This window comes from Piliocolobus tephrosceles, chromosome 3 (assembly GCF_002776525.5).
Source record: "Piliocolobus tephrosceles isolate RC106 chromosome 3, ASM277652v3, whole genome shotgun sequence".
NCBI classification, from domain to species: Eukaryota; Metazoa; Chordata; class Mammalia; order Primates; family Cercopithecidae; genus Piliocolobus; species Piliocolobus tephrosceles.
Window position 1 is genome coordinate 92,525,530 of NC_045436.1, and position 13,236 is coordinate 92,538,765.

A 13,236-nucleotide genomic window follows, 5' to 3' on the forward strand; every position below is an offset into this window, starting at 1 on the left:
TAGTCCCAGCTACTCAGGAGGCTGAGGCAGGAGAATGGCGTAAACCCAGGAGATGGAGCTTGCAGTGAGCCGAGATCCGGCCACTGCATTCCAGCCTGGGTGACAGAGCGAGACTCCGTCTCAAAAAATAAATAAATAAATAAATAAATAAATAAATAAATAAATAAATAAATAAATATAAAATAAAATAAAAAATAGTAAGCCGGGCACAGTGGCTTATGCCTGTAATCCCAGCACTTTGGGAGATCGAGGCAGGTGGATCACAAGGTCAGGAGATCGAGACCATCCTGGCTAGCACAGTGAAACCCTGTCTCCACTAAAAATACATAAAGGTAGCCAGCCGTGGTGGCGGGCGCCTGTAGTCCCAGCTGCTAGGGAGGCTGAGGCAGGAGAATGGTGTGAACCCAGGAGGAGGAGCTTGCAGTGAGCCAAGATCGTGCCACTGCACTCCACCCTGGGAGACTGAGTGAGACTCCATCTCAAAAAACAAAAATAAAGAAAAATAAATAAATAAATAGCTTGCTGCCACCAACCTGGAGACTTTGTACCGTGTCCCATTCTTAGTACTTAAATGTCCCAACCTGAAGCTGAAGAAGCCTCCCTGGCTGCACATACCATTGGCCATAACTATGTATGCTCTGGTGAAGGTGTCTTACTTCCTCATCACTGGAGGAATAATTTATGATGTTATTGTTGCAACTCCAAGTGTTGGCTCTATGACTGATGAATGTGGGTATCAGAGGCCAGTAGCTTTCTTGGTCTACAGAGTAAATGGACAATATATTATGGAAAGACTTGCATCCAGCTTCCTGTTTACAATGGGAGGTTTAAATTTCATAATCCTGGACCCATCGAATGCACCAAATATCCCAAAACTCAATAGATTTCTTCTTCTATTCATTGGATTCATATGTGTCCTATTAAATTTTTTCATGGCTAGGGTATTCATGAGAATGAAACTGCCAGGCTATCTGATGGGTTAGAGGGCCTTTGAGAAGAAATCAGAAGGATTGTGGTAGTGCAGAAGGAGCGCCTTTAGGTCTTAGAGCCACAACTCTTTTTATGTGGGAAAGAACTATGCAGATTTGTGACTTGTTAATTCTCAACTGTTGCTTTACTATTCGGAGAGTCCCCTTTATTCATATGATAAATGTTTACATAATGAGAAGCTAGTCTGTGTTATGTTCAGGCACATGGGACATATACAACAGTAATGCTGGATTTGCTCCTGTCAATGAAGTTTTAAAGGCTGTACCAATCCTCCAGTATGACATGTGGAAAACAATGAAGAACAGCAGTAAAAGAAATATCTAGTGAAAAAACAGGAAATGTATTGAAGCTTGCACTTGAATTTCTTCTTGGTATTAAAGAGACAATTTTATTACAGTATTTTTTTTTCCTGCTGTCCTGTTGCTATACCAATTATGTTTAGTGGCATTTTCTTCTTAGTTTTTCATTTCTTACTCCATATCTACAACTATAGTATCAAATAATTATTTTTTAGAACCCCCTTAACATTTTTTGGAGCTGACATTTCTGATTTTCAGAAATTAACATAAAATTAAGAAGCAAGGTTCCATAAGCTGAGAACTCTGGACAGCTCATCAGCTTTTCCTATGGTGCTTTGCCTTTAACTAGAGTGTGTGATGATAGATTATTTCAGATATGTACGTAAGACTGTTTCCTGAACAATAAGATGCATGAAAGGAGCAGAAATAAATACTCTTCCTAATTAAAAATAAAAAAATAAAAATAAATAAATAAGGCCAGGCGCGGTGGCTCATGCCTGTAATCCCAGCACTTTGGGAGACCAAGGCAGGCAGATCACGAGGTCAGGAGTTCAAGACCAGCCTGGCCAACATGGTGAAACCCCATCTCTACTAAAAATACAAAAATTAGCTTGGCATGGTGGTGGGCATCTGTAATCCCAGCTACTCAAGAGGCTGAGGCAGGAGAATCGCTTGAACCTGGGAGGCGGAGTTTGCAGTGAGCCAAGATGAAGTCACTGCACTTCAGCCTGGGTGACAGAGCGAGACTCTGTCTCAAAAATAAATGAATCAATAAATGAATTAATTAATAATAAAATAAATAAAGTAGACTGGTGTGGGGTGGGGCTGGGGGTAGCAGAGCCCAGAAGAGGGATCTTGAACTGTGTTTCATAAAAGTAAGGGAAGCATTTGAATAATAAGGAGCAACATATTTGAAGGCAAAGTGGTGGGGAAGAATAAGACATACTCAGGGCCCTGTGTGTAGTGCTGGAATGGCTGGTCATGAGGCAGAAGCCACAAGCCAGGACTAGATTGTGTATTAAGCTGAAGAATTTGGATTGTATTGAATCCAGTGTATCCAATCCAAGCATTTACTGAATACTTGGAGTGGAAGGAGAGGTGCCACCTGGTTAGATTTTTGTTTTAGAAAGATCATTCTAGGATACATCACAGGATCAGAGTCAGAAAGACCACTCAGAAAGTCCTAGTCCATCTTTAAAATGAGTGGGGGTGGGACCAGGGGGATGGTGAGAGTATTAATAAAGATAGTGGCAAATGCAAAGACAGAGAAGGGAAGTACTACAAAAGAAGTTGGTATGAAGGGAATTCAATGACTGTTGTGGGGAAAGTTGGAGGGAGAGAAGTTTAGGATAATCCCTAAAATTCTAGATTTCATGTGAAAACGCAGAGAAGCAGCTGAAGTTGGTTTTGGACACGCAGAGTTTGAAATGCTTAATGGGCCTGAATAGTTGACTTCTGGGGTATGTTTTATCCTGATCCTGGTCTTTGAGCATTATTATTCTTCATATCTCCATTTGCATTGTTCAAAAACAAAAGCACAGATAAGAAAAGAAACTTTAAATGACACAAACTAAAGTGTTGCTTGCATGTTCAACTGAATAAAATATTGAGGTAATTATCTTAAAAGTTAACATATAAAGTACTTTTAGCAGAAACAGGAAAATAATTGTTTAGTTTTGGGGTCTAGACATTGTTTTCTTTGTCACTGCAATAAATTACTCTCCATTTCTCTCCTGTTCTCTCTGATCTATTTTTGCAAAGTCACATTTATGTACCATCTGCAAACCAATGAAATTTGCTATTCAGATTTTCCTAGTTGGCTATAAATATTCTGCTCCCATTTACAGATCCTTAGATCATATTTTAATTTATAAAAATCATAAAAGGTCAAACACACATTTTCCCATCTAATATTATTTTCTCTCCTCATATTCCCTCCATGATCTCACCAAAAGCTAATACTTTGAAAGAAAGACATTCTATCATACGGCAGAATTCCCTTTTTTTTTTTTTTTTTGAGACCGAGTCTTGCTCTGTCACCCAGGCTGGGGTGCAGTGGCATGGTCATAGGTCACTGCAGTCTTGAACTCTGGCCTCAAGCCATTCTTCTGGCTCAGCCTCCTGAGAAGCTGGGATTACAAATGTAAGCCACTGCACTTAGCCCAGAATTTATATATATATATATATATATATATATATTTGTAGAATAGTTTTATATTCTAGCTTCCTCTTTTAGAAAAGTGCTTCTTGGCAGAGTGCAGCGGTTTACACCTGTAATTCTAGCACTTTGGGGGCTGAGGCAGAAAGATCGTGTGAAGGCCGGGCAGGTGGCTCCTGCCTGTAATCCCAGTACTCTGGGCGGCCGAGGCAGGTGGATCACGTGGTCAGGAGTTCTAGAACAGCCTGGCCAACATGGTGAAAACCCATCTCTACTAAAAATACAAAAAAGTAGCTGGGCATGGCGGCACACGCCTGTAATCTCAGCTACTCAGGAGGCTGAGGCAGGAGAATGGCTTGAACCCGGGAGGAAGAGGTTGCAGTGAGCCGAGATCGTGCCATTGCACTCCAGCCTGGGCGATACAGTGAGACTCCTTCTCAAAAGGAAAAAAAAAAAAAGATCGTTTGACTTCAGGAGTTTGAGACCAGACTTGGCGATGTGGTGAAACTCTGTCTCCACCAAAAATACAAAAAAATTATCCAGGCATGGTGGAACGTGCCTGTGGTTCCAGCTTCTTGGGAAGCTGAGGTGAGAGGATGGCTTGAGCCCAGGGGGTCAAGGCTATAGTGAGCCAAAATGTGCCATTTTTTTTTTTTTTTTTTTGAGATGGAGTATCGCTGTCACCCAGGCTGGAGTGCAGTGGCCGGATCTCAGCTCACTGCAAGCTCCGCCTTCCAGGTTCATGCCATTCTCCTGCCTCAGCCTCCCGAGTAGCTGGGACTACAGGCGCCGGCCACCACTCCCGGCTAGTTTTTTTTTGTATTTTTTAGTAGAGACGGGGTTTCACCATGTTAGCCAGGATGGTCTCGATCTCCTGACCTCGTGATCCGCCCGTCTCGGCCTCCCAAAGTGCTGGGATTACAGGCTTGAGCCACCACGCCCGGCCAAAATGTGCCATTGTATTACAGCCTGGGTGACAAAGTGAGACCCTGCCCCAAAAAAATGAAAAAGGAAAAGTGCTTCTTGACAGAGTACTATCTCACATTTCCTGAAGCTTTTTACAAAGCTGTTTCAACAATCATGAGGTTCAAAGTGTCCTGAATTTGCAGTTTTTCTCATCCTTCCTTTTCCTTCACAGTTTCCTAACTCCTCTGAATAGGCAATATCATCTCAATCCACTAAGATAATTTTGTCCTTCAAAAGGAAGTTGTTCTAAATACCAGAGCAAGTCCATAGAAGAGTACTTTACCCTTTGACCTACTCAAATAGCTGGTTTTCACTTTGGCTCTTCATGTACCAAGCATGCTGCCCTGGAGGAAATGGAAATTATCCCAGTGGAGAAGAAGGTCAGAAGCCTCTTCCAGAGGTTTCATTCAATCTAGGATTACTATTCTTGTCCCTTAAGGTCAACATAAATAGTGTTGATCAAATGATTAAAATACATACAAACAAAGTGGTATTTCCTAACTTTATACATTTCCTATTGGAAATACTGTCCTGGGCTTCACCCAGGGCCATATTCATGAAGTTACCATTACACTCCTGAATGCAAAAGTAGACCTATATTAATTTCAATGCAATCTTTGACTCTTAAAGTCACTTGTATTTCGTTTCTTTCTTTTTTGATGCAGTTTCACTCTTGTTGCCCAGGCTAGAGTGCAATGTCGCCATCCTGGCTCACCGTAACCTCCGCCTTCCTGGTTCAAGCAATTCTCCTGCCTCAGCCTCCCGAGTAGCTGGGATTACAGGCATGTGACACCACGCCCAGCTAATTTTTTGTATTTTTAGTAGAGACAGATTTTCTCCATATTTTTCAGGCTGGTCTCGAACTTCTGACCTCAGGTAATCTGCCCACCTCGGTCTCACAAAGCGTTAGGATTACCGGCGTGAGCCACCATGCCCATCCTGTATTTAGTTTCTTAAAATATATTGTGATACGTGGCCGGGCACGGTGGCTCACGCTTGTAATCCCAGCACTTTGGGAGACTGAGGCGGGTGGATCACCTGAGGTTGGGAGTTCAAGACCAGCCTGACCAACATGGAGGAACCCCATCTCTACTAAAATTACAAAAAAATTAGCCAGGTGTGGTGGCACATGCCTGTATTTCCAGCTACTAGGGAGGCTGAGGCAGGAGAATCGCTTGAACCTGGGAGGCGGAGATCACAGTGAGCCAAGATCATGCCATTGCACCAGCCTGGGCAACAAGGGTGGAACTCTGTCTCAAAACATAAATAAATAGACATATATATATGTATGTATATGTTTATAACCATCCTGGCTAACATGGTGAAACCCCATCTCTACTAAAAATACAAAAAATAAGCTGGGCGTGGTGGCACGCACCTGTAGTCCCAGCTACTCAGGAAGCTGAGGTCAGAGAATCACTTGAACCTGGAAGGCAGAGGCTGCAGTGAGCTGAGATTGTGCCACTGCACTCCAGTCTGGGCAACAGAGCGAGACTCTGTCTAAAAAAAAAAAAAAAAGAAGAAGATGTTGTGGTGTCTGAGGTTAACATAGTAGCTGGGACGATAGGCCTGGCTAAATTAGAATCTTCATACCAGACACCACAGCATCTTCTATCACAATAAGGAGAATCCTTGAGACTAGGAGGGCTGCAGTGTGCTAAACCAGTCAGATGTCTGCACTAAGTTCAGAATCAACATGGTGACTTCCTGAGGGCAGGGGACAACCAGGTTACCTTGGTAGGGGTGAACAGGCCCAGGTTGGAAATAAAGTAGGTCAAAACTTCCGTGTTGATGAGTTAGTGCAATTGTGTCTGTGAACAGCCATTGCACTCAGCTTGGGCAACATAGCAAGACCTGTTTTTTTAAAGGAAAAAAAAGGATTCTAATTTATACTACTCTACAATAAAAAGGAATGAACCACTGATGCTTGCAACAACTAGAATGAATCTCCAGGGAATTTTGCTGAACAAAAAAAGCCAATCTCAGATGGTTACATATTCTATTATTCCATTTATATAACATTTTCAAGATATTACTTTGATAATTTAAAAATTTATTTTAGGGGCCAGGTGCAGTGCCTCATGTCTGTAATCCGAGCACTTTGGGAGGCCAAGGCAGGCGGATCACTTGAGGTCAGGAGTTTGAGACCACCCTGGACAACATGTTGAAACCCGTCTCTACTACAAATACAAAAATTAGCCAGGCATGGTGGCGGGCGCCTGTAATCCCAGCTACTCGGGAGGCTGAGGCACAAGAATCACTTGGACCTGGGAGGTAGAGTTTGCAGTGAGCTAAGATTGTGCCACTACACTCCAGCCTAGGCAGCAAAGTGAGCCTCCATCTCAGAAAATAAAATAAAATTATATTAAAATATTTTCAAAAAAACAATGATATAAAACATAAAAGACATTTGAGTTTTCCTTATTTAATCTTCCTACTTAATCTTCACAGACTATTAATGTGTTTGGAAACAGTGAACAGCTGTGAATTATAAATCTTTTTCTCTAGTCTCAGTGAGATTTGTCAAAATTATTTTGGTAACAACGGAAGGGATATATGGTTAGGAGATAAGGGTCTTGTCAGGAATACTTCATACTGATTAGTGATGCAAAGCTGGCCCTGGGCATGGTGTACCTGGCTGCCAATTCTTTGTTGTTGAACCGCTAAACAACAGCTAACTAAAAATGGGCCGGGAGCGGTAGCTCACGCCTGTAATTCCAGCACTTTGGGAGACTGAAGCAAGTGGATCACCTGAAGTCAGAGTTTGAGACCATCCTGGCCAACATGGTGAAACCCTGTCTCTACTAAAGATACAAAAATTAGCTGGGCATGGTGGCGTGTGCCTGTAATCCCAGCTACTGGAGAGGCTGAGGCAGGAGAATCAATTGAACCCAGGAGGTGGAGGTTGCAGTGAGCTAAGATTGTGCCACTGCACTCCAGCCTGGGCGACAGAGCGAGACTGTGTCTCAAAACAAGCAAATAAATAAATACATAAATGAAAGGAGTTAGGTATGTGTCCTCCAACTGCTAAGTTTTATCTAAGGGACCTTAAAAACTGCAGCTTCCGTATGCTGCTGTAATCACCTTAGTTTGGCTTCTCATCCTTTGTGACCAAAATGTATCCTGTGTGGTGATGAGACACCGGAAACTAGTGCCAGGTCCTCCATGGCGCTGCTTCTGTGTTCCCTGTCCTGTGTCCTTTCTGGAAACTAAATTTGGTGCTGACTAAGCCTGTAGTATCTGTGAGCTTGAATAAGTGGAACCTGAAATCCACTCTGGTGGTCTTCAGCATGACAATAAACTAAAGGACCACAGCACTTAGCCAAAATAATAACAAGCCACTTATTCAATCATGAGGGAATACAAGAATACAAATATGATCTTTTATAAACTAGTGATAGAATTTAGCTTTATTGTGCTATGGTTACTTAGTTAATGGGCAAACCTTCTACAACACTTGTCAGTTCCAGATTCCTCATAGCAAATAAGTGGCTGTAGGGAAGAAAGTCACACAAGCACTTGCAAAAATTTTAATTAGAAAAAAGTATATAAAAAATAGGTTTAGCAGAGTTATGCTTTATGGGCCAAACAGGTTTCAGGTTCAGATTAATTTAATCAGCCTTCCTAAATTTGTTTTTTACCTCTTTCCATTCAACAGAGCATAAATATTAAATGCTTATATAAAATACATTTCATTTGAATGTTTTAAATACAATACAAAATTTGAGCACAAAACAATGCATTATGGTCTCATGAAGAAATTTACAAAACACTAATGAAAAATTAATAGCTTCAAGTAAGTAGATAGTACTATGCAAATGCTTGTCCAACAAATGCCATTGTAAACAGAGGAAGAGCCGGGCGTGGTGGCTCACGCCTGTAATCCCAGCACTTTGGGAGGCCAAGGCAGGCAGGTCACAAGGTCAGGAGACCGAGACCATCCTGGCTAACACAGTGAAACCCTGTCTCTACTAAAAATACAAAAAATTAGCTGGGCGTGGTGGCGGGAGCCTGTAGTCTCAACTACTCAGGAGGCTGAGGCAGGAGAATGGCGTGAACCCGGGAGGCGGAGCTTGCAGTGAGCCGAGATGGTGCCACTGCACTCCAGCCTGGGCGACAGAGCAAGACTCCATCTCAAAAAATAAATAAATAAATAAATAAACAGAGGAAGAAAATGCAACCAGCCTGGGCATCATGGCGAGACCCTGTCTTTACAAAAAATACAAAAATTATCCAGATATGGTGGCAAGCACCTTTAGTCCCAGCTACTTGTGAGGCTGAAGTGGGAAGGTCACTTGAACCCGGGAGGCAGAGGCTACAGTGAGCCTAGATGGCCCACTGCACTCCAGCCTGGGCAACAGAGCAAGACCCTGTCAAGTAACGGATAACCCCACAAGACTATCTGATAGCCTGATCATGGTACCTGGCAATTTGTAGAAAGCAACACTTAGAACCCATTTTATCATTCCTGATTGAGCTGTCTATGCTTTCACATGAGTTTTGAGCTTATTTGCCATCTTGTTGATCTTTCTTTCCAGCCTGGCGGATCTGGCAAACTTGACCATCATATTGACTGCGGATAACTCTTGGTTCATATCCTGGATCTCTGCTCTCATCTGTGACTCCTGCTCTGCATCCTTGCGCTGCACCCTGGGCATAAAAGAGAAGGACGGGAGTAGGATCTGAAGGACGCGGCACCCAAACAGGAATCTGAGCACCAGCAGCCACGCCCAGCGGTTAGCCTTGGCCATGCCCATGTCAGATGCTCCTGGTGGCGTAGGCACCGTTAGCTATGGTAGCTCCATGGGGATCACGTTGGCATCCACCTATATAGCAGCTCTGAAATGACAACATTTTAGAAATGGCAGACGAAGTGGATGCCAGGGTTTAAGGAGAAGTGTTTATAAAAGGGCAACACATGAGATCCTCCTGATGTTGAAACTGTTGAATAACTTGCCTGTGGTAGGTGGATACACGACTCTACAAAGGTGATAAAATTGTGTAGAAGTTAGTACACACACATTCACAAGTAGGGACAAATGAATATAAGTAACACTGGAAAAATCTGAATAAAACTAGTGGATTGATAACGTAAACATCATGGTTATGGTATTACACTATAGCTTTGTAAAATGTTATCATGGGGATAACTAGGCAAAGTGTGCAAGGGATCTTGCTGTTTTTGCTTATTTCTTACTACTGCATGTAAATCTACAATTATCTCAATAAAAACCTCAATTCAATAAAAAATGTCAGGAATCCATAGTTTCTTTATATCAATATTGCGTCATCATATAATATGTTTTGTTGTTGTGATTTTCTGTTTTTGCTTTTGTTTGAGACAGGGTCTCTCTCGGAGTGCAATGGTGCAATCGTGGCTCACTGCGGCTTCCACCTCCTGGCCTCAAGTGATTCTCTCACCTCAGCCTCCTGAATAGCTGGGACCACAGTGGTACGACACTATGCCTGGCTAATTTTTTAAATATTTTTGTAGAGACAGGGTTTTGCTATGTTGCCCAGGCTCATCTCAAACTCCTGGGCCACAATGATCCTCCAGGCTTGGCCTTCCAAAGTGCTGAGATTACAGGTGTGAGCCACCGTGTTTCATATAATATTTTAATTATTATTTATTTATTATGTAAGGTTTTTATAGGATATCAAATATTATAATAAAAATGAAGTCGATTTACTGATATGGAAACATGCTGTATTGTAAAGTTAAAAAAAAGGACCTTGTCAAGTAACATGTATAACATAATCCCCGAAATATATTTGTCTTTGCAAATACAGGTGCTAAGAGTTTTAAAAGGACAAAAAAGAAGCAGTTTACAGTAGTTATCTCTGGGGCATGGGACTACAGGAATAGGGAGTGAAGGACACTTATTTTTCACTTTATGTCTTTCTTTCTTTCTTTCTTTCTTTCTTTCTTTCTCTCTCTCTCTTTCTTTCTTTTTCTTTTTGAGACAGGGTCTTACTCTGTTGCCCAGGCTGAAGTGAAGGGGCATGATCAGGGCTCACTGAAGCCTCGACCTCCCTGGGCTCAGGCGATCCTCCCACCTCAGCCTCCCGAATAGCTAGGACTGCAGGCATGTACCACAGCCAGCTAATTTTTGTATTTTTAGTAGGGATGGGATTTCGCCATGTTGTCCAGACTGGTCTTGAACTTCTGGGCTCAAGCTCCCTGCCTTCCTTAGCCTCCCAAAGTGCTGGGATTACAAGTGTGAGCCACTGCGCACAGCCCATTTTATGTGCAATTCTGTTATGTTTGCATGCTATTTACCATGAGCATGTACTACTTTTATAATTAAAATTCTACAAAAAATTCTAGCTTAATAGCAATCTAAAATTTTAATAAAATTTTGTAAAACATTGGGATACATTTGCAAATATGAGGGTAGAAAATGTCTGCAATAACTTCAGGCAATAAGGTAGCAGCATGTTGTTACCTAAAGACCAATGTGTTCTTCAAAATTTGGCTGCTCTATAAACTCTAGTAGTTTGAAAAAGCCAAAAACGACTGAAAAAGGAGAAAAATAATTCCTTTTTAAAGCGCTTATGTTAAAAAAATGTGCCCAGTTCTAGTGCTCTTTCCATTTGTGGTGATTTCCTTAAATCATAAACAATTATCATTTATTTCATGCTTATTTTCATAGAACATGTGCTGAGGTTGTAAGCAAGCATATGACACCCCCACCCCGCCAACTTGAAGATGTTAATAACATAGCTACCTGGAAATAGGGCATATGCATAAAAGATAAATAACTATACAATAGGCCAGGAGTGGTGGCTCATGTCTCTAATCCCAGCACTTTGGGAGGCAGAGGCGAGTGGATCACCTGAGGTCAGGATTTTAAGGCCAGCCTGACCAACATGGAGAAAACCCATCTCTACTAAAAATACAAAAATTAGCTAGGCATGGTACTGGGTGCCTGTAATCCCAACTACTAGGGAGGTTGAGGCAGGAGAATCACTTGAACCCAGGAGGTGGAGGTTGTGGTGAGCTGAGATTGTGCCATTGCACTATAGCCTGGACGACAAGAGTGAAACTTCATCTCAAGAATAATAATACGCCTGGTGTGGTGGCTCACACCTGTAATCCCAGCACTTTGGGAGTGAGGCGGGAAGATCACAAGGTCAAGAGATCAAGATCATCCTGGCCAACATGGTGAAACCCCGTCTCTACTAAATACAAAATACAAAAATTAGCTGGGTGTGGTGGTGCGCACCTGTAGTCCCAGCTACTTGGGAGGCTGGGGCAGGAGAATTGCTTGAATCCAGGAGGTGGAGTTTGCAGCGAGTCAAGTTTGTGCCATTGCACTCCAGCCTGGGGACACAGCAAGACTCCATCTCAAAATATATATATAAAATAATAATAATAATAATAATAACTATAAAATATAGCACAAGTATGTGTATTATATAAGTACTACATATATTATATAAGTAATACACAAGTATTATGTATATTATTTGGTTGCTATAGACAGTGAGTGTTCATAAATTATCATAGAATGAGGTAATAGCAAAAGTATAGGAAAATCCAATCGTGCTTTTGGCAGAAGATAGAATAAATTTGGGGTTTTATTTAAGATTGAGTAGACTGATCCAGCTGAAGTAAGGTTTATGTAGAGAAGAGACAGGAAATAAAGTTGGAAAGGAAGGATGGAGTCTTAATGTGAAAAGCCTTGAACATCAGCCACCTGACAATCAGTCTATATTTAATATGAATAAAACTTTGTTCAAGATCCTTTTAAGCTAGAATATCTAAATATCAGACTATTGATTTGTTCTGTGTAGCTGAAACTCCTACCCTTTTAGTTGATTAGTTTTAAGATTGTTTTGGACCTTATTTATATTGATTTGAAATGTTTACTTGGGAGTGGGCCCAATTCTCCCCATTGTTTTTTTTTTTTTTAAACAGTCTCACTCCGTTGCCCACGGTGGAGTGCAATGGCATGATCTCAGCTCACTCCAACCTCCATCTCCCGGGTTCAAGCGATTCTCCTGCCTCAGCCTCCCGAGTAGCTGGGACTACAGGCACCTGTCACCACCCCCGGCTAACTTTTTGTATTTTTAGTAGAGACAGGGTTTCACCATGTTGGCCAGGCTGATCTCCATCTCCTGACCGTGTGATCCGCCCGCATGGGCCTCCCAAAGTGCTGGGATTACAGGCGTGAGCCACCGTGCCCGACTTGGAGTGGGCCCAACTCTCTTTAGAAATTTATTACCCAGTCGGGCGGGGTGGCTCACGCCTATAATCCCAGCACTTAGGGAGGCTGAGGCAGGCAGATCACGAGGTCAGGAGTTCGAGATCAGCCTGGCCAACATGGCAAAATCCCGTCTCTACTAAAAATACAAAAATTAGCCGGGCGTGGTGGTGGGTTCCTGTAATCCCAGCTACTCAGGAGGCTGAAGCAGGAGAATCGCTTGATCCCGGGAGGCAGAGGTTGCAGTGAGCTAAGATTGTGCCGTCTGGGCGACAAGAGCAAGACTCTGTCTCAAAAATAAATAAATAGGCCAGATGCAGTGGCTCACGCCTGTAATCCCAGCACTTTGGGAGGCTGAGGCGGGCGAGTCACAAGGTCAGGAGTTCAACACCAGCCTGGCCAACATGGTGAAATGCCGTCTTTACTAAAAACACAAAAAATTAGCTGGGCGTGGTGGCAGGTGCCTGTAATCCAGCTACTCGGGAGGCTAATGCAGGAGAATCACTTGAACCCGGGAGGTGGAGGTTGCAGTGAACCAAGATCGTGCCACTGCACTCCAGCCTGGGTGACAGTGCAAGACTCCATCTCAAAAATAATAATAACAAATAAATAAACA

The 13,236-nt window shown here is 42.4% G+C and overlaps 1 pseudogene; it reads left to right on the forward strand.

Annotated features, from left to right (window-relative positions):
- LOC111547859 overlaps window positions 1-983 on the forward strand; it is a 13,307-nt pseudogene extending 12,324 nt beyond the window's left edge.
- Window positions 984-13,236: the final 12,253 nt, after the last annotated feature.